Source organism: Fukomys damarensis, unplaced genomic scaffold, assembly GCF_012274545.1.
Source record: "Fukomys damarensis isolate Sample0158 unplaced genomic scaffold, DMR_v1.0_HiC HiC_scaffold_4, whole genome shotgun sequence".
NCBI classification, from domain to species: Eukaryota; Metazoa; Chordata; class Mammalia; order Rodentia; family Bathyergidae; genus Fukomys; species Fukomys damarensis.
The window spans coordinates 16527235-16547509 of NW_022900916.1; the positions used below are offsets into that span (position 1 = coordinate 16527235).

The 20275-nt window shown below is 35.2% G+C and overlaps 1 protein-coding gene and 1 non-coding gene across 2 annotated transcripts in view; one reads left to right on the forward strand and one right to left on the reverse strand.

The window, feature by feature from the left end:
• Positions 1–20275, forward strand: part of Scin (scinderin) — an 819415-nt gene that overhangs the window by 549290 nt on the left and 249850 nt on the right. The gene's annotated exons all lie outside the window — the stretch shown is intronic.
• Positions 13382–13488, reverse strand: LOC117284231. Its single transcript, XR_004515314.1, has one exon. It is a non-coding gene; the product is annotated as a U6 spliceosomal RNA (small nuclear RNA).

Here is a 20275-nt window from a genome sequence, read left to right on the forward strand (position 1 = left end):
CTATTACTTCATACTATTTTAATAACAAATTGCTGAAATGTGTTATTTTGAAGACAGTACCATTTTAAGATCAACCTATAAGCAACCAAGATTTATGCTAATTATAAATCGTCTGGAGACATGGTTTTAGCTTGGAATTTTGTGCTTCAGTCATCACAGTTGATTCTGGATTATGCTTGTGTTCTCTGAAATTAATGGCATTGTACTGGTGCTGTGATTTTCTTACATTTCTTTCTGTGTATATGGCACTTTGGGAAATTGGAACACACGAGAGACTAGAAATCTGATTAAACTAACTTTGCATATGTTCATGGTATATAAGTTCTAGGTTTTTACAAAAGCAGCCCTGCTCAAATGATAACCAAAAGACCTGTAAAACAACTGGAAATTTTAATAAGATGGCTCTGATTTGACTGGCACAGAATAGAAAGAAATGCTTCACATTGATTTCCTCTTATGTTTTGTGAGCATTTATTTCTCTCTACAATGAAGGGATTTAGAGGAGTTAATATGATTACATTCTTTTTTTCATTAAGTTTATTGCTACATTTTAGGTGTAAAGTACAGTTACATTCGTCACTGGGATTTGTACCTTTACCTGACAGGTGTTGGTGATCATTTTTTCCCCTTATCCCTGCCCTCCCTTCACCTCCTCCCCCTTCCCTATTTACAAATACTTTATTTCCACTCTTTCACTTTCTCATTTTTTCTTTTCCCTTATTTCCTTTCCCCTACCCTTCCCACTTCCCCTACACCTTTAGCCATTTTCTCCCTATTTTACATTGAATATGATTAAATTCTGTATGGGATAAAAATGTAGAATAGGTTATCCTTCTGAGCTAGAAAAATATTTTATTAATATATGTTTGTGATCATAGTGATTGCATTCAGCTTGGGGATTTGATCCATGCACATGTTGCTTCTTGATTATTTTTACTCGCCCGGCACCCTCCAGCCTTCCATAACTCCCTTCGGTCCCAAATCTCCTTCCCATCCCTACAGGGCCTGTTTCTTAATGTAGCCTTTTTATTTTGGTCTTTATTTATATTCACAAACCTCTCATATTAGACCAACCATGTAATATTTAACCTATTGTGACTGGCTCGTTTCACTCAGTGTTTTGGTCTTAAGGTGCATCAATTTTTCTACAAGATACTCAAATTTATTCTTTATGGCTGAATAGTACTTCATCAGGATATAGACCATATTTTCTTTTTTAAAATTAATTTTATTGGCACATTTAAGGTATACAATATAATGGTGTTCGTCATTGGAAATTTGCACCTTTACATAATCAATCTTATTTTTTCCTCATTCCCCTACTCTCCCTTCAACCCTCCACTCCTCCCTCTCTACAAAGGCTTTGTTTCCATTCGTTCTTTTTCTCATATCAATTCCATTCCCCTCCATCTTTTCTCATTCTGCTCCCACTTTCCTTTCTCCTTTATACCTTTTCTTCCTATTTCACATTATCTATTGTACCTTTTCATTTTCATTATGTCACATTAGGGCAACTATTTGGTATTTACACATATGTGTCCTATTTATTTCACTTAAGAATATTACCTCAATGAGCATCCATTTAGCTATAAATGTCTCTAGTTTATCATTATTTATGGCTAAGTAGTACTCTGTTTTATAAAAAAAAAACCACATTTTCTTTTCTTTTTCTTTTTTTAACATACTGAGGATATACTTCTTATTTTTTCTCCTTGAGTTTATTGGTACATTTTAGGTATACAGTACAGTTATATTCATCATTGGGATCTTGTACCTCTACGTGACATGTCCTGGTTCTCATTTTTTCCCCTTGTCCCTGCCCTCCCTTCACTACTCCTCCCTCCCCCTTTACAAACACTTCGTTTCCATTTTTTCATTTTCTCATATTTTTTCTTTTCCCTTATTAGCTTGCCCATACCCTTCCAACTTTCCCTACACCTTTAGCCCCTTTCTTCCTATTTCACATTGTCAGTTATCTCATTAGGATCTTATGTACTATTATAGTTTTTCACACAAGAGAAACTATTCGGTATTTACACATGTGGGACTTATTTATTTCACTTAGGAGTATATCCTCAATATGTATCCATTTTCCTATGAATAAATCTAATTTCTCATTCTTTATGGCTGAGTAGTATTCCATTTTATAGAAAAACCACATCTTCTTTATCCAGTTTCCAACTGATGGGCAAACAGTTTCCAAGCTTTAGCTATTACAAACTGTGCCTCTATAAACATAGGTGCGCATATATCTCTGTGACATGATTCTTTTAATTCTTTTGGAAAGATACCCAGCAGAGGCATGGCTGAGTCAAATGGAACCTCTAGTCTCAGCTCTTTGACGTGTCTCCATATTGATTTCCATAGTGGTTGCACTCCCACCAATAATGGAGAAGGGTTCCTTTCTCCCAGCAACCCCACCAGCATTTGTTATTGTTTGATTTCTTGATAGCAGCCATTCTTTGTGGGGTGAGGTGGAATCTCAGCATTGTTTTCATCTGCATCTCTCAAATGACCAGTGATGTTGAACATTTTTTCATACATTTACTTGCGGCGTTTACTTCTTTGTCTGAGAAATATCTGATCATTTCAGATGCCCATTTTTGAATTGGGGCTTTATATTGTGGGGGCTGAATTTTTGAGTTCTTTATGTATTCTAGATAATAGTCCTTTGTCTGAAGAGTAGCTGGTAAAATTTCTTCCCCACATTGTAGGTTGTCTTTTAGTTCTGTTGATGGTTTCTTTTGCAGTACAGAAGCTTTTTAATAAGATGAGATCCCAGTTGTTGATTCTTTCTGCTAGTTCCCTTGCTACTGAGGATTTGTTCATAAAGTCTTTTCCTATGCCAATGTCTGCAAGAGTTCTGCCTAGCTTATCTTCCAGTAGCAATTTTAGTGTTGCTGTTTTAATATTTAGATCTTTCATCCACTGGGATTTTAATTTAGTGCATGCTGAAAGATAAGGGTCCAGTTTTAATCTTGGGCAGTTTGAGATCCAGTTTTTCCAACACCATTTACTAAAGAGGCTCCCTTTCCTCCAGTGGGTAGGTCAGCTCCTTTGTCACAGGTGAGGTAGCTGAGTATATCTGGAGTTGTTTTTGGGTCTTCCAGTCTGTTCCACTGATCCTCAGGTCTGTTTCTTTGCCAGTAACATGCTGTTTTTATCACAGTGGCTTTGCAGTATAGTTTCAAATTGGGAATTGTTATACCCGCTGCCATGTGTCTGTTGCCTAGGAAGGCTTTTGCTATTCTATGTCTTTTATGGTTCCAAATGAATTTTTGGATTCTTCTTTCTAGTTATGTGAAGTACAGTGTTGGAATTTCAGTTGACATTGCATTGGATCTGTATAGTACTTTTGGTAGTACGGCCATTTGCACTATGTTAATTCTTCCTACCCAGGAGCAGGGGATGTCTTTCCATTTTCTTATATCCTTTTCAATCTCTATTTTCAGAGTGCTGTAGTTTTCAGTGTAGAGGTCTTTTGCTTCTTTTGTTAGGTTGATTCCTAAAGACTTCATTTTTTTGGATGCTATTGTGAAAGGAACTGTTTCCTGAATTTCTCTCTCAGTGAGTCTGCTATTTGTGTACAAGAAGGCTATTGTTGTTGGGTGTTGACCTTGTATCCAGCTACTCAGCTGAAAGTGTCAATTAAGTCTAGGAGTCTTTTGGTGGAGTATTTTGGGTCTTCAATTTAGAGTATCATATAGTCAGCAAATAATGACAGTTTAACTTCTTCCTTTCCTATCTTTATTGATTTAATTTCTTTCTCTTGTCTAATTGCTATGGCTAATGTTTCCGGAACTATATTGAAGCGGAGTGGTGATAGTGGGCATCCTTGTCTTGTTCCTGATTTTAACATCAAGGTTTCAGTTTTTGGCCATTTAATATGATTTTGGCTGTTGGTTTTTCATAGATAGCCTTTATGAAGTTGAGATATAGACCATCTATACCAATTTTTTGCAGGGTTTTTATCATGAATGGGTGTTGAATTTTGTCAAATGCTTTTTCTGCATCTATTGAGAGGATCATATGGTTTTTGTCCTTGACTTTGTTAATATAGTGTATTACATTTATTGACTTTTGTATGTTGAACCAACCTTGAATCCCTGGAATAAATCCAACTTGGTCAGGATGTATGATCTTCTTGAGGATCCTCTGTATTCTATTTGCTAGTATCTTATTAAGGAGTTTTCCATCTATATTTAATAAGGTGTTTGGCCTGTAGTTCTCTTTTTTAGTTGTGCCTTTCTCTTGTTTGGAAACAAAGTGATACTTGCTTCCAGGAATGAATTTGGAAGTGTTGCTTCCTGTTCAATTTCATTGAAAAGTTTGAAGAGTAATGGCAGTAGTTCCCTAAATGTCTTGTAAAATTCAGCAGTGAATCCATCAGGACCTAGGCTTTTCTTTGTTGGTAAGTTTTTAATTACATTTTCAATGTCACTGATTGTAATTGGGGTGTTTAAAATGTTTTTATCTTCTTCGTTCAACTTTGGTAATTCATAAATATCGAGAAATCTGTCTATTTATTTTGTGTTTTCCATTTTATTAGACCACAGGTTCTCAAAGTAGATATTAATGATCTTCTGGATTTCTGTTGGATCTGTTGTAACTTCACCTTTTTCATTCCCGATTGCATGGATCTGAGCCTTTTCTTTCCTTTTTTTGATAAGTTTAGGTAAGGGTTTATTGATTTTATTTATTCTTTCAAAGAGCCAACTTTTTGATTCATTTATTTTTGTATCATTTTCTTAGTTTCCATTGCATTGATTTCTGCTCTAATCTTTGTAATTTCCTCTCTTGTTTGAGCTTTGGGATTTTCTTGCTCTTGTTTTCCTAGAAGTGTAAGATTCATCATTAGGGTGTTTATTTGAACTCGCTCTGTTTTCCTAGTGTAGACATTCAGTGCTATGAATTTTCCATGTAGAACTACTTTCATTGTGTCCCATAGATTCCTGTATGTTGTATTGGCATTTTTATTTATTTGTAAAAACTGTCTGATTTCTTCTTTAATTTCCTCTGTGATCCACTGATTGCTCAGGAGAGTGTTATTCAATTTCCATGTGTTTGTGAAGTTCCTACAGTTTCTTATGCTATTGACCTCCAGTTTATTGCACTATGATCTGATAATATACAGGGAATAATTATGATTCTTTTGCATTTATTCAAACCTGTTCTGTGAGATAGTATGTGATCTATCTTGGAGAATGACCCATGTGCAGCCAAAAAGAATGTATATTCTGATATTATGGGGTGGAACACTCTATGGATGTCTATTAAGTCCATGCGTTCAAAAGCTTGGTTGAATTCTAGTATTTTGTTGTTGATTTTCTGCCTAGATGATCTGTCTATTTGTGAAAGTGGGGTATTTAGATCCCCCGCTGCAAGTGTATTAGTGCTTATTTGTTTTTTCATGTCACTTAATATTTCTTTATATAGTTGGGGCATTAATATTTGGTGCATATATGTTTATGACTGTCATCTCTTCCTCTTAAATTGTTCCCTTTACAAGGATGTAGTGGCCTTCTTTGTCTCTCTTAATCAGTTTTGAGTTGAAATTTACTTTGTCTGTGAATAAGATTGCTACCCCTGCTTTTTTCTGGGCTCCTGTTGCATGGAGAATTGTTTTCCATCATTTCAGTCTATGGGCTTCTTTTTGCACTAGGTATGTTTCTTGTATACAACATATTGTTGGATTTTGCTTCTTAATCCATTCTGCCAATCTATTTCTTTTGATTGGTGAATTGAGGCCATTGACATTGATGGTATAATTTATATGTACTGACTTATTATTGTCATGTTATTGTCCTTTTGTTGACTCTTTTTACTTTTTTGCCTTCTCCTTTTTTTTTCTTGCCTTGCCTATTTGATTTGCTCTGTTGGGCCTCATGGCGTTGTTACCTTCATTGTCTCTTTCTCGGATATTTTGTAGAATTTCTTGTAGTGCTGATTTGGTGTTCATGAAGTTTCTCAGGTGTTCTTTGTCATGGAAGTATCTTATTTTCCCATCCGTTTTAAAAGAGAGTTTTGCAGAATACATCAGTCTAGGTTGGAGGTTTTTTTCTTTTAGGACTTGAAATACCACACTCTAGGCTCTCCTTGACCTGAGGGTTTATGTTGAAGAGTCTGCTGTGATTCTGATGGGCTTTCATTTGCATGTGATTTGTTTCTTTTCTCTTACTGCTTGTATTATTTTGTTCTCTTGTTGGGTTTCTGGGATCTTGATTATTATATGTCTAAGTGTAGATTTTTGTGTTTTTTTTTCATGGCTAGTTGGAGCCCTATATGCCTCACATCTCTGTATGTCTAATTCTTCCCCTGTTTGGGAAGTTTTCTGTCATTAATTGTGTGAATAGCTTTTTTAAGTCATTTGTATTTTCTTCTGCTTCATCATTGATTCCTATCAGTCTTATGTTATGCTTCTTTGCATTATCCAGCAGTTGTTGAATTGATTTCTTATGATCCCTTACTGTTTTTAAGAGACCTCTCTTTTCACAGTCACTGACTGCAATCTTATCTTCTATATCTGAGATTCTATCCTTGCATTCTTTTATTCTGTTGCATACACTTTCAATAGAGTTTTTAATTTCCTGGATATCTGTTTGAATCTGTTTTACAGATTCCATTTCTTTCCTCTATTGGGTATTCATTGTCTGCATTTCTTTCTTATGCTGGGCCTTCATGGCTTCTTTCATGGTCCTGATCTCATCTAGTGTTTTCTCAGTTCCTAGTCTAGAGTCTCGAATCATGACTTCCATTTTAGTCACCATCTCTATGGTTATATGGGAAATTATTTCTGATTTGAATTTTTCTAGAGCCTGATTGATCTGTTTTGTTACTTCCTGTGCTATGTGTTCAGGGTGTCCTGCTGGTTCACTATCAGACTTTTCATCCTCATTTGCCTTAGAGTTTGCCATTGGTGAACTGGAAGTCTGTCTTTGTTTCTTGCTTACATGTTTTCTCATTTTTATTTTTGTTGTTCAGTTGTCCTCAGTTTAATTTTTTGGGTTATTACTTAAAACTTCCTGATATAGTTGCGCTTCAGCTTTTGAGTCTCTAATGACTCATAGACATTCTCATTTTCATAGTATTGGAGAAAACAACTCATTAAATCAATCACAATGCTTTATCCTAATTGATACAATCAGCAGCACAATAGGATCAAGAACAACATGCAAATTGACTACTTGTGGTAGTCATTAGTCTATCACCTTTAAACCATGTGAATTAAATTAAAATGAAGAAGCAACCCAAAATATGTTTGCAGTGAATACACTTTTCAATATAGCATATTTACCATTTAGGATGGGGGCTTAGAGTTAGGATGAGAGGAGTAGATAAGTGAGAGAATTGGAGAAGGTTTCACATGAAGCCAGAGGACATAGAATGACCATAGAATCTTTAGGAAACTATTAAATTCAAAAGTGATAAACAGAGTACAAGAATAAGGACAAGAATATATCCCCTTAACAGTAATAGCGACTCAGTTTCCCTTGGAACTATTGACCCATGAGTGAGGTAAATGACAGAAGAAAAGAACATAAAGAAAAATGATAAAAGAAGAAGTCTGAGGTCAGGAGCAGGACCAGAAAGCAGGAGCAGAAACAGAAAGGGAGATGAGGGATAATATGGTGGAGCAAGAGACTGAGTTGGAGAAAGGACAGAAAAAAGAATTTGCAGAGTGGAATGAGGAAAAGAAAGAAAAAAATGAATTTGAAGGTCTTCTTTCTGACTTTATCTCTGCTGTCCTAATATACCACATGCACAGCCATGTGCAGAACCAAGTCCCCTGATCTCAGCTAGCAATGGCAGATCCCCATGACTCAGACTGATCTCAGGCCGCAAGGCCCAGATTGAGTTTCCCGACCTGCAGTGTTGAACTCCACACAGTTCTACAACAGGTTTCACCCACCTTTTCTTTAAAGATGTTCAAAGTTGGGAGCTCAGAAAAATACCCTTTATGACAACCTATGCCTCTGCAGAGTGGGTCCAAGTACTGGCCCAGTGAGGCAGTCTGAGAGCAGGGAGGGGGGTGGAATGGGGTGTTTCAGGGGCACCTATGCAGCTACCTTCCTTGCTGGAGCTGGTGGTAGCACAGGCAGGGGAGGGTGCACCTACCATGTCCCACCGAATGGTCCCAAGCAACCTAGAGGGAAAGCAGATCTCAGAGCGGCCTTCCCAGATTTCACCTTCCTCGCTGGGCTGGTGGTGTGAAGGCTGACCCCACAGTTTCTTTATCCAGTCTCCTATTGAAGGGCAATTGTACTGCTTCCAAGTTTGTGCTGCTATGAACATGGGTGCAGATATATCACTGTGGTATGACTCTTTTAATTCTTTGGGGAAGATACACAGCAGGGGAATAGCTGGATGAAATGGAACCTCCCTTTCTAGTTCTTTGAGGTATTTCCATACTGATTTCCACAGTGGTTGCACCAGTCTACACTTCTACTGGCAGTAGAGCAGGGTTCCTCTTTCCCCACAGTCCCAGTAGCCTTTGTTATTGGTTGATTTCATGATTGCAGCCGTTCTTTCTTGGATTCTTAGGTGTTTTTTTCATTTGCATCTCTCAAATGACCAGTGATGTTGCACATTTTTTCAAATATTTATTTGCTATTTCTATTGCTTTATTTGAGAAATGTCTGTTCATTTCAGATGCCCATTTTTGGATTGGATCTTTACATTTTTGAGGTCTGATTTTTAAAAATTTCTTTATATATTCTAGATTGCAGACCTTTGTCTGAGGAGCAGCTCGTGAAAAGTTTTTGCCACATTGTTGGTTGTCTCTTCACACTATTGGTGGTTTCTCTTGCTGTGCAGAAACATTTTAGTAGGAAGACATCCCACTTGTTGATTGTTTGTGTTACTTCACAGGCAACTGAGGATTTGTTCATAAAATCTTTTCCTACATCAATATCTTCAAGTGTTCCACCTAACCTTTCTTCTAGCTGGTTTAGTGTTTTTGTTTTAATATTTAGATTTTTGATTCATTTTGATTTTAGTTTAGTGCATGGGGAGAGATATAGGTCTAGTTTTAATCTTTGGCAAATTGAAACCCAGCTTTTCTAGCACCATTTCTTAAAGAGGCTACCTTTCCTCCAGTGAGGATGTTTGGCTCCTTTGTCAAAGATGAGGTGGTTGAGTATGGTATTAGGGTAATACTGTTTTCAAGAAATGAATTTGAAAGTGTTTCTTCTCTTTCAATTTTATAGAAGCATTTGAGGAGTAATGACATTAATTCTTCTCTGAACTTCTGGTAAAATCTGGCAGTGAATACATTGGGACCTGGCTTTTCTTAGTTGGTAGGATTTTATTACCTGTTTTTGGAATGTTTGGGGTTTTTATATCTTTCAGTTTTGGCACCTTGTATGTGTCTAGGAATCTGTACATTTCTTCTAGATTCTCCAAATTATTGGAATACAGATTTTCAAAATAGATACCTATAATTCTCTGAATTTGGGCAGTGTCTGTTGAGATTTCATCTTTTTCTTTTTAATTGCTCTGACATGGGTCTTTTTATTTTTTCTTTTGGTAAGTTTGTCTAAGAGTTTGTCTTTTTTTTGTTTATCCTTTCAAAGAACCAATTCTTTAAATTCATTTATTGTTTGTATTGTTCTTTGAAACTTAGTTTCATTAATTTTTCTCACTGATCTCTATAATTTCCTTCCTTACATCAGTTTTTGGATTGCTCTGTTTTTTCTAGGACTTTGAGGTGAACTATGCAATTGGCTATTTGAACTTTTTCTGTTAGTTACTTTTTTTGTTGCTGAAACAAAATATCTGACACCCAAAGTTAAAAACAGTGTAACACTTTAGTAATCACATATCCCTAATCCCAGTATCACATACTCTAGATTCATCCACCTCTGCAAAAGTCACCTATGAATGCGTGAGGCTTTGGGTGAACATCTAGACCCAAACCATGACATTCCACACCTGGCCCCCCAAAAGCTCATGTACATTCCTTTACACAAAAGGCAGTTAGTCCATTTAATTATGCCAAGAGTTGTCAAAGTCCTAAAGGTTTTAGGGTTTCTGAAAAGTCCAAGTCCAAAGTCTCTTCAGCCATTTAAGGCAAATTTTTAGCTGCAAGCCCCTATATAAATGAAAAGAAAGTCAAATACTTCCAACATTCAGTGCCACAAGATAGACATTTCAATTCCAAAGGTTGGAAATAGGAAGAGTGCAAGGAATGGGAGCAAAGGGCTGACATTAAATCCCACAGTTCCACTGCCGGCATCCCCAGAAATCTGTTGTGAATGCCAAAAGACTTGGGTGGCTTCACCCCTACAGCACTTCTGGTAGTTATGCCTCCCATGGCTTCTCTCTTGGACTAGCTCCCTCCTTGCAGTTTTCCTCAAATTATTCACATACCTGGCTTCTCAAAATTTCTGGGTTCTCTGACTTCACACTCACAGCTTTACACACTGTCCTCTCAGGTGCACACTGCCAGATCTCCCAGGCCTTCTGCAATCTGGTTGGAAGTTTTCCTGCCCCCACAACTCTTGCATTCTGCATATACCGGAAACTAGCACCATGTGGATGATGACAAGGTCGGCCACCTGCTGGAGCAGTAGCCAGGTTTCCTTCTCCCTTTGATGTAGGGGTCTAGTTCCTAGAACCAAATTCCAAGGAATAACTTCCCCAGGCCGCATCCATTCTGGAACGTGCTCTAGGACACTTCTCAAAGCAAAGTCTTTTACCTTTCAACTCTGAGGCTGCAAAGGCTGGAATCCTATTGGCTTTTGTAATATCCTCAGGTGATCTTTTCTCTTGTCTTCTTCTAAGGTACTTGACTTTTTCTTGCTAGACTTTTTAGCAAACAATTTTTCCTCTGTTGCATGTTTGAAGGCCACAACTTTACTGGAACTTCCTTTCTGGCTGAACTCACAAAATTTTGCATCATTCAGATGGGCTCTTGGCTCTTGATTCTCAACACAGATCTGACTAAAAGCCCTGAACAGTAACCATGCCACTGCCTCAACATTAGGCTATCTTGAAATTTCTTCTTCAAGATTCATTAGCCTGCCATCCTTAATCTTAGCCTTAGGCAAAATCTCTGAACATGAGAAAAATACAGATAAACTTTCTGTTAAGGTATAATACATGTTGTCTGGAGTCTAACAGCCAGTGCAGTCCTTCCCAGGAGAAAATTCCTGAACCTGGTATTTACCAACTTTCTGGTCTTCTGATCTCTGTCCATTATCTCCCATACAGTACAGCCTAAGGTGTTCCAGGTCTACTTTTTCAGACAGCATCTCTGAACCTTTCCTAACTCTTCACTTTCTCACAAGACAGGTCCAAAGGCTCTTGAGCCACATTGTCAAGCATCACAGCAACGACCCCATTTCTCTGGTACCAAATTCTGTTAGTTTTATTGTTGCTGAGACAAAATACTTGACACCCAAAGTTAAAGGGGGAAGGTTTATTTAGCTCACAGTTTGTAGAGGTTTCAATCCATTATCGACTGGCTCCAAGGCAGGTTGGTGTAGTAAGCAACACTTGCAGAGGAGAAACAGCTCATGGTGGCCAGAAGGTAGCAAAAGCAACAAGGGAACCTTAACATCATCTTTCTGCCCCTTTTATTTTATCCAGACAACTGAGATTAGAGTGCTGCCAAACCAATCAGTGTACTGTTTTAGTAACCACACACCCTTAATCCCAGCATCACACACTCTAGTTTCAGCCACCTCTGAAAAAGCCACCTATGACTGCATGAGGGTTTGGGAGACATCTAGACCCAAGCCATAACACTCTGTTTTTCTGATGTGGGCATTTGTTGCTATAAACTTTCTTCTTTGGACTGTTAAGAAATTTTCCCATGGGTACTGGTATGTTGTGCTGCCATTATAATTTGATTTTAGGAACTTTTAAAGTTTTTTTAGTTCTTCTGTAACCCATTCACTATTCAAGAGTGGATTGTTTAATCTCCATGTATTTCCATAATTTCTGTGATTTATTTTACCATGTATTTCTAGCTTCATTATACTTTGACCTGATAATAATTGAGTTCATTTATATCTCTGTAAGTACAAATTAAGTTTATGGTCTAATATGTGTTCTATTTTGGAGAAAGCAGTGTGGGCTGCAGAGGAAAATGTGCATTCTGTTGTTGGGTGGAACACTCTGTAGAAGTCTATTAAATTAATGTGTTCAAAGTTGTGGTTTAACTTTGATATTTTAACTGTGATATTTCTGATATTTTGTTGACTTTTTTGTCTGTACCTATTTGTGACTATGGGTTAATGAAGTCTCCCACCATGAGTATGTTAATGTTCATCTGATCTTTTATGTCCAGTAGTATTTGTTTCATGAAAGTGGGTGTTGGCATTCAGTGCCTATATATATATTTAATTTTTGTGTCTTCATATTGAAATGTTTCTTTTGCCAGTATGTAATATCCTTTGTCTCTTCTAATCAGATTTGAATTGAAGTCTACTTTATCTGGAAATAAAATAGCCCTTCCTGCTTGGTTTCAGGCTCCTGTTACATGGAGTATTGCTTTCTAATCTTCTAGTTTTAATCTATAAGTTTCTTTATAGTGTAAATGTGTTTCTTATAAACAACATAAAGTTGAGTTTTGTTTTTGATTCAATTAGCCAATCTGTGTCACTTGATTGAGGAGTGAAGACCGTTTCCATTGGGAGTTATTACTGAGAGTGATTGACTAATTGATTTCATGCATTATCTTTCTGTTGTCAATTCCTTTATATTTCCCATTTGCCTAACTCCTCACATTGCTCAACATATTCATTACATTAGGCTCACTCATATTGTTGCCCTCACTGTGTCTTAGAATTTTTGAATGCTTTTTGTAGTGCTAGTTTTGTTGTCATGAATTTCTTAAGGTGATTTTGGTCATCAGAAGTCCTTATTTCTCAGTAAATTTTGAAAGAGCGTTTTGCAGGATACATTAATCTGTATTGACAGTGTTTTCTTCTAGGGCTTGCAAAAACTTCAGTTCAGGTTCTCCTGACTGTTAAGATTTGTATTGAGAAATCTGCTATAATTTTGATAGGTTTGCCTTTATAAGTTATTTATTGCTTTTTTCTAACAGCTTTTTAAATCTGTTCTAGTGTTGGCCTTCTGGGATGTTAACTTTAGTGTGTCATGGGGAAGTTCTTGATCCTTGTTATTTGGAGTTCTATATGATTCATTTAGCTTGAACCTAAATTCCTTCCCTAAACTTAAAAAAAAAAATTCTGCTACCTTTTTTGCTGTCTTCTAGCTTATATTTTAACTTCCACAGTCCTTAATTTAGTTTTCCTTTGTAGCAGTTGTTAGAGAGTTCCATGGTCTCTTGTTTTTAAAGTATGTCTGAGTATATGGTCTTCTGAATCAACCTTATCTAATTTGGAAACCCTCCTCTCATTGATCATTTCTGCTTAAAAGAAGGAGATGCTTCAAAAATTTGCAGGGCATCCCTGTGCAGGGACCATGCTAAACTTTTCTTTATCTTTCCAACTTTAGTATATATGTTCCTGAAGCAAGCACAGTCCTTGTAATACATATGAAACATCATTCTCTTTATAGCATTTGCCTATCTACATCAGAGTAAGCTAGGTTATGTAGAGTATTGTGAAATCTCATTAGACTAGAACAACACATATTTATTTCTTTGTCATGCTACCAATCCAACACTGATTCCATAAGATTCTTCTCATTGTAATCTCCAATGTGTGTGACTATACTCTGACATACAACATATAAATGTGAAAAATTTCTTAGCCTGGTGTACAGGGTAGTATTTTAAAGAACTAAAAATAAAGTGAAAAAAAAATTCCTGATGTATTTTGGAGAAAATACTGAAAAATTTCATTGAAATCTCTAAAGAATGAGCAATCTCATGTAGTCCCACAGAGATTGAAAGGAACTTTTTCAAGTGTTAAGAGCAGAAATGTTGTATTTTCTTCTTGTTGACTATTTTAGAACTAGTGGTCCTGCTTACCTACTTGACAGAATAATAAAAATCAAGCATAATTTTCCAGTATGAGATGCTCAAAACTCCTCAACATTTCTCAAAAAGAGGAATGTTACTAGACATGGGTTCTGGCCAAGGTCTAACATGTTACACAATAAAGCTGTTTGAACAAATTGAACAGTTCAAGTTCTTATTCTTCAGTGGTGTTCTATTTGGATTCCTTATTCAGCCAGTTTAAAATCTTTTCTTAGGTTCTATTGTTTCTTCCAAAAACTTGTCTTTCTTGGAATTCAATATGGCTCATGGGGTCTAGGGCCTCTTCATTTTGAAGATGGAAACCATTGATTTGCACTTTAGTTTAGTTGCACTTGCCCAGAGATTATAGCAAGTTCTGGGTCCAAGATTTCAATTGATGTAAAAAGGAAGTATATATACTTGCGTTGCCTTGTTCCCTGCATATGTATCTCCTTGGAAGCTGTGATAACAAGGATAGGAGAGCCTGGCATGGTGGTGCACACCTGTAATCCCAGCACTCAGTAGGCTGAGGCAGGGGGATCGCTGTGAGTTTGAGACCAGCCTGGACTACATAGTGAGTTCCAAGTCAGTCTCAACTACATAGTGAGACCTTGTCTCAACACCCCCCAAAAAAACCCCCCAAAACAAAATAAAACAAAAAACAAACAAGAATAGGAGAGGTGTGTCTGCAGCAGGAAACTTCGCAGTCACTCAAGATACTTGGATTCCACATGGTAATAACAACCCCTGCTTTTCTATTATTCTTCACCATGGAGACAAAAACTTCATGTTTATGTTTAAATGTAGAAAATGTTGGAGTGTCAGTATTTAATAAAGACCCTGTTTGTTTTGGAGTCTACTCATATTTTGATAGAATTAGCTTAGGGATTTACAACTGATTTTAAGACAAGACTTGATCATGGAAACTAGTCATAGCTAGCTACTAGTCATTGCATTTAGGGCAAAGAAAAACGAATCTAAAATGTTTAACTATCTTACCATATCTTGAATAGTTCACATTATCTTCAGTGGTGTATTTACCAATTTGTGAGTGGACTTGTTTTGATATGGTAAAGTTAGAATGTGTGAAAAATAAAATTATTTTATATTTAATTGCATCTAGGGAAACTTAATAAGAGATATATTTAGATTTCATTTTTCTATGAATACACAGATTTAAAATCTTATAAGACTTACATAATAAAAATAATATGATTGTGTTGCTGGTGATAAAGAAGTATTAGTTAAACTTAGAAATATATGGGAAGTAAAATCCAGACCACCTGTTCCAAATGTAGCTGCAGTGAAAAGCTTTTGCATTATTTTACATTGACTATTATTCTTATTCTATTACTAGGTAATAGAAAAAGAAAAATATTAAATGATTCATATAAAAGTGTTGTTTAAAATTAAATTGATTTTCAGACAGCAGTTGGGTCTTAAAGATCTTACCAGTCCTTAGTGTCTCAAAATGCTTCATTTCTCAGCTTTACAGATCGTATTCCTGCAGCCTAAGATGCATGAATTGGAGATCAAAGAAACAGTTTTATGTAATAAGCTGCCTTCATATTTCATCTTCATAGTAATAAGTGATTTCATCACTCCCTTTATATTAAATGACTAAACAGTATTCAGAAAGGTAAAATTTTATGCCCAAAGCCAAAATAGTAGTAATACCAGTATTTTAGTAAATATGTTACTAATATTACTATCTGTAGTCTATATTATTATTAATTTTAACCAATGGAGACAAACCTTCAATATAATCTAATGAACTGTTTCATCTTAATGATTTACCAGCCTGTTGAAAAAGTCAAAAGAAGAATACTTTGGACAATTTGTTAGTGATGTCTTATTCACACGACATCATCAAAATTATTAATTAACTCATTTACTTACTACCAATGTTTTCAAATGACAATAAAATTTCTAAAAACTTCCAAATTTAATAAAAATCACCTAATCACTTTTTCAACCTGACTCTGGTTTTGCTCTATCATTTAGGCAAAATGCTTAAAACTGTAATAAGGTAGTTAATTTTTGGTAAACATAACATGTTTTACATTTTGTGTAGCTATAATTGTCATTGGTCTTTTCTCCATTGTGTTTATTAAAATGTAATATTCCTGGACAAAATATCCCTTGCAGTAGGTAAGGAGCAGCAAAATAAATGAAGGCCTAATATACTCACTGAGCTAAATGTCAAAAAATATCAAAGTTTTAATTTTATAGTGGGGTGTATGTACCAGTTTGATGATACCCATTTAGGTTTCTTGGCAAAGAAACAACTTATAGTTCATTTCTCTGACCAATTTATGGGTAAATCCCATCTTTGATTTTCACTTTTTCATTAAGCAATGGCATCACCATGTCACTTTAAAGTGTACACATGTTCTCTGTATCCATTCTTCATGTGAACACCTCTTCAGTTCTAAGAAATCGAGGGGAGCTGTCAATCAAAGTGGCTCCATCCTTCTGTCTTCCAGACACAGCCATTGACACACAGATGGCCATGTGACAAAGTAGCACCGCACTGGGGAACCTTTTTCTGCTAGATAGAGCTCTGAGTCCCTCGAATAGCTCCATAGGAAACCTGTTAAGGACATGAAAGGAAAATAGTAGAATAGAGTCAGGAGTAGGAAGAGGTTGAAGATTCAGACAGAGAGGAGCTGAGTGATGTATTTTTTATCTCTGTCATATTTTAATTCAGTAACTGAATCCTTTTATCTTTTTAATTTAAAAGCTTGTTATTTTAAACTAAAAAATTTTAGTTAATATTTTCTTTCATTTTATTTTCCTACTTTGGATTTATCTTTAACCCATAGCATACAGAACTGCGGCTAATTGGGAAGACAATTTGTAAAATGTTGTCTTAGATTAAAAAATAATTATAATAATACTTGATATTGCCCTAACTAATACTTATATAGCATACTATAGCTTTACTTATGTGATCTTACTCAATCTTTATAACAGTCTTATTATTTTGGAACAATTATTATCTCAGCTTTTCAAGTTGGGGTAGATGAGACACAGAGGAAGTAATAAATTTTTCCAGAGTCATCCATTTGGTTAGAATAAAAATGGAATAAAACACAGACAGTTTAGCTTTACAATCTATTTTCTTAAATCAATCAGCAAATTATATTTTAAAAGATTGGGTGTGTTTTCATATATGTTTAACTCCTATGTGTTATTACAAATTTTCTTTAAATTGTTGTTGTCTGATGCATTTTCTGGCTTCTTAAACTATGGATTTGTACTTGGACAAAAAAAAGCATGAATGATGCAGATTGTCCTTTTCTTTGTAGATATAAGCTTTTCTGGCAGACTTCATATGAATTTCTGTCAATTTTTTTAAGAAACAGATTTAGCAGGAAATGAGGGCTTTAAAGAGCTTATGATAAATACTAGGTAGTATACTTCTGTCTCAAAAAGAAATTTAGCAGATTTTTAAACTTAATCTAGTAATTGTTTTACATGATGAGCAATATAGACATCTGTGAGTGGGCCCAGATATTTAACAAAAGCAAATTTATGCCTGCACCTGAAGCGGGAGTTGAAAAGAAAAATTTCTTTTTGTAATCAGCATGCTATAGGAAGTTTTTCTGTGCTTACTAGCTTCCTGTAGCATTCTGCTGGCTGAAATTCTTATCATAATTTAATTTTACCCTGAGTTAATCCCATCTAGGGTACTTTGGCAGAGATCAATGTTTGAAATATGCCCTGGGATGTTTTCTTTGAACATAGAAAGCTCTAGAAATGTGACTCCATTATACATAAGGAGAAGAGAGTTTACTTTCACATCTTACGCCACTCCCAAACTGCTAGTAAAGACTACCAATCAGAAGATACAGCATCAGAGAATGGAGAAAGTCTGGGCACAGTTTGTGATTGTGCATGTTGTGCAAAAACCTGTGGAGAGATTTAACTCTCATTAAGCCACACCAGAAGGAACCATGCCTCTAGATCCCTGTAAATTGGCCCCTTTGGAGAACACTGAGAATTGTACACAACAAGAAGTACAGTGTAGCAGTTCGGAGTAATGAATTTGCAGTGAAATTGCCAATGGTGAATATGCTCCCAGTCTGATCTTTGGCATTTTAAGCAATAATTCTTAGAGAACATATTTAATTTTACTCCTAATCTAGTGTGTTTTTGAAACACTTAAGTAAAATAGCCCATGAAAAATATTAAGCAAACTAAGTTATTAAAAATTTTCAAAAGAGATGCAATTTATTATTCCTTTTCTCATTGAGTTTATTGGTACATCTTAGGTATACAGTACAGTTACATTCATTATTGGGATCTTGTACCTTTACATGACAGGTCTTGGTTCTTATTTTTGTCCCTTGTCCCTGCCCTCCCTTCACCCCCTCCTCCCTTCCTATTTACTAATACTTTATTTCCATTTTTTTCATTTTCTGGTATCTTTGTCTTTTCCCTTATTACCTTTCCCCTACCCTTCCCACTTCCCCTACACCTTTAGCCCTTTTCTTCCTATTTCACATTGTCAATTATATCATTAGGATCTTATGTACAATTATAGCTTCTCACACCAGAGAAACTATTTGGTATTTACACATGTGTGACTTACTTATTTTACTTAAGAGTATATCCTCAATATGCATCCATTTATTATTTTTATATTATAGATGAAGAAACTATATATTAAGAAAATTGAGCACATTATTAAAAACCTTTCTGCAAAAAATTGTAAATTAGAATGGCCTACTGCAGATTTCTATCAAATAATTAAGGAAATAATGATTTCCAACACTATAGAGCAGTGATGAATATTCTAGAATTCATTTTATGAAGCTGATATAATGCTCATAATGTACCTCAAGTAATATCTAGTAATAATATAATAATAAAATACAATGAGTACCTTAAAAGATATAAATGAAAGAATCCTTAAAATACGCTTAAATGCTTTATCCCAGGAATTCAGGTTAGTTTAACTTTTAAAATCAATCAATTTAATGCACTCTCTTAAAAGAATCAAGGAAAAATAATCAGTGATAATTTCACTATAGTAAAAACATTTGATAAATCCATTCATAATAAAAATTTTCAAAACATAGCTAGAGAAGGGTCTTTAAATCTGCTGAATGTCATCTATGAATTACCGACAGTTAACATCATAAATTATAAAGTATTAATTATTTTCTTCCCAGGAATGAAAATCAGGCAAAGTTGTCCATTCTTACCTCCTTTATTAAACATTGCACCAGTGAATCTAGTCATAGAAATAAATCTTGAAAAAGAAAATAAATAGATTGGGAAAAAATTAATTTCTGTATTTGTTCATCGTATGATTATATACTCAGAAGTTCCTAAGAAATCTACCAAGCAACTCTTTGAACTACGAATGAATTTAAAAAGTTCTCAAGTGCAAGCTAATTTTTAAAAAAATCATACACATTTTAATATCATATAATTACAATCACAAGTACTTAGAAATGAAAGATTTAAAAATTGCAATTTTTGAAGTGGCAAAAACTATAAAAATATTCAGAAATGGATTTCATAAGTATCAGCTCTACCGGAAACATTGCTCAGAGAAATTACATAATATATACACAAATGGAAATTTTAAATATAAAACAAGTTTGAGGATCGAAAAATTCAAATGTTAAGATGTTAATTTTCCTCACATTGTTCTGTAAGTTCACCATATACCCATCTATAATGCAAAAAGTTTTTTGTTTTCTTTTGTTATCTAATCTGAAAAACTGATTCTGAAACATATAGAACAGCAAAAAGATCTCAAATTCTAAATTAAAAAATACTTGGAAAATTTGTTCGACCGGACTTTAGGCATTGCTTCTATTAGCCAGAGTATCAATATAGTATGTTATTGAATAAGAAAGGATAAAGAGTTGATGGAGAGAGGATAAAACATTGATAGAACTGAAGAGCTCAAAAACAGCTCCCTTTCCAAAATCATTTAATTTTCTGCAAAAGAGCTGAACCACTCCAATAGAAAAGAACGTTTTTGCAATGAATCATCCTGAAATATCTATAAGAAATAAATGAATCTAGTTCTTCATACCGTTTAATCCTAGTGGAAGAAAAAAATGGCCTTTTTGCAAGTAAGATAAGGCAGTTGATTCAATAAGGACGAATTTTCTTCTTTCTCTAAACTTCTGCAAAAACGAAATGGAAATAAGCCTGGCTCTCTGATGCTATGGCTTTGGCACACATCGGCCATAAACAAGCAGAATCTATCCTGCTTCTCAAGAAAAGATGCTATTCTGTAAGAGATGCGTCACATACAGGAATGTCTACCAAACTGTCGATGATAGCCTTAGACCAATTCTTTCATTTTTATTAGGACAT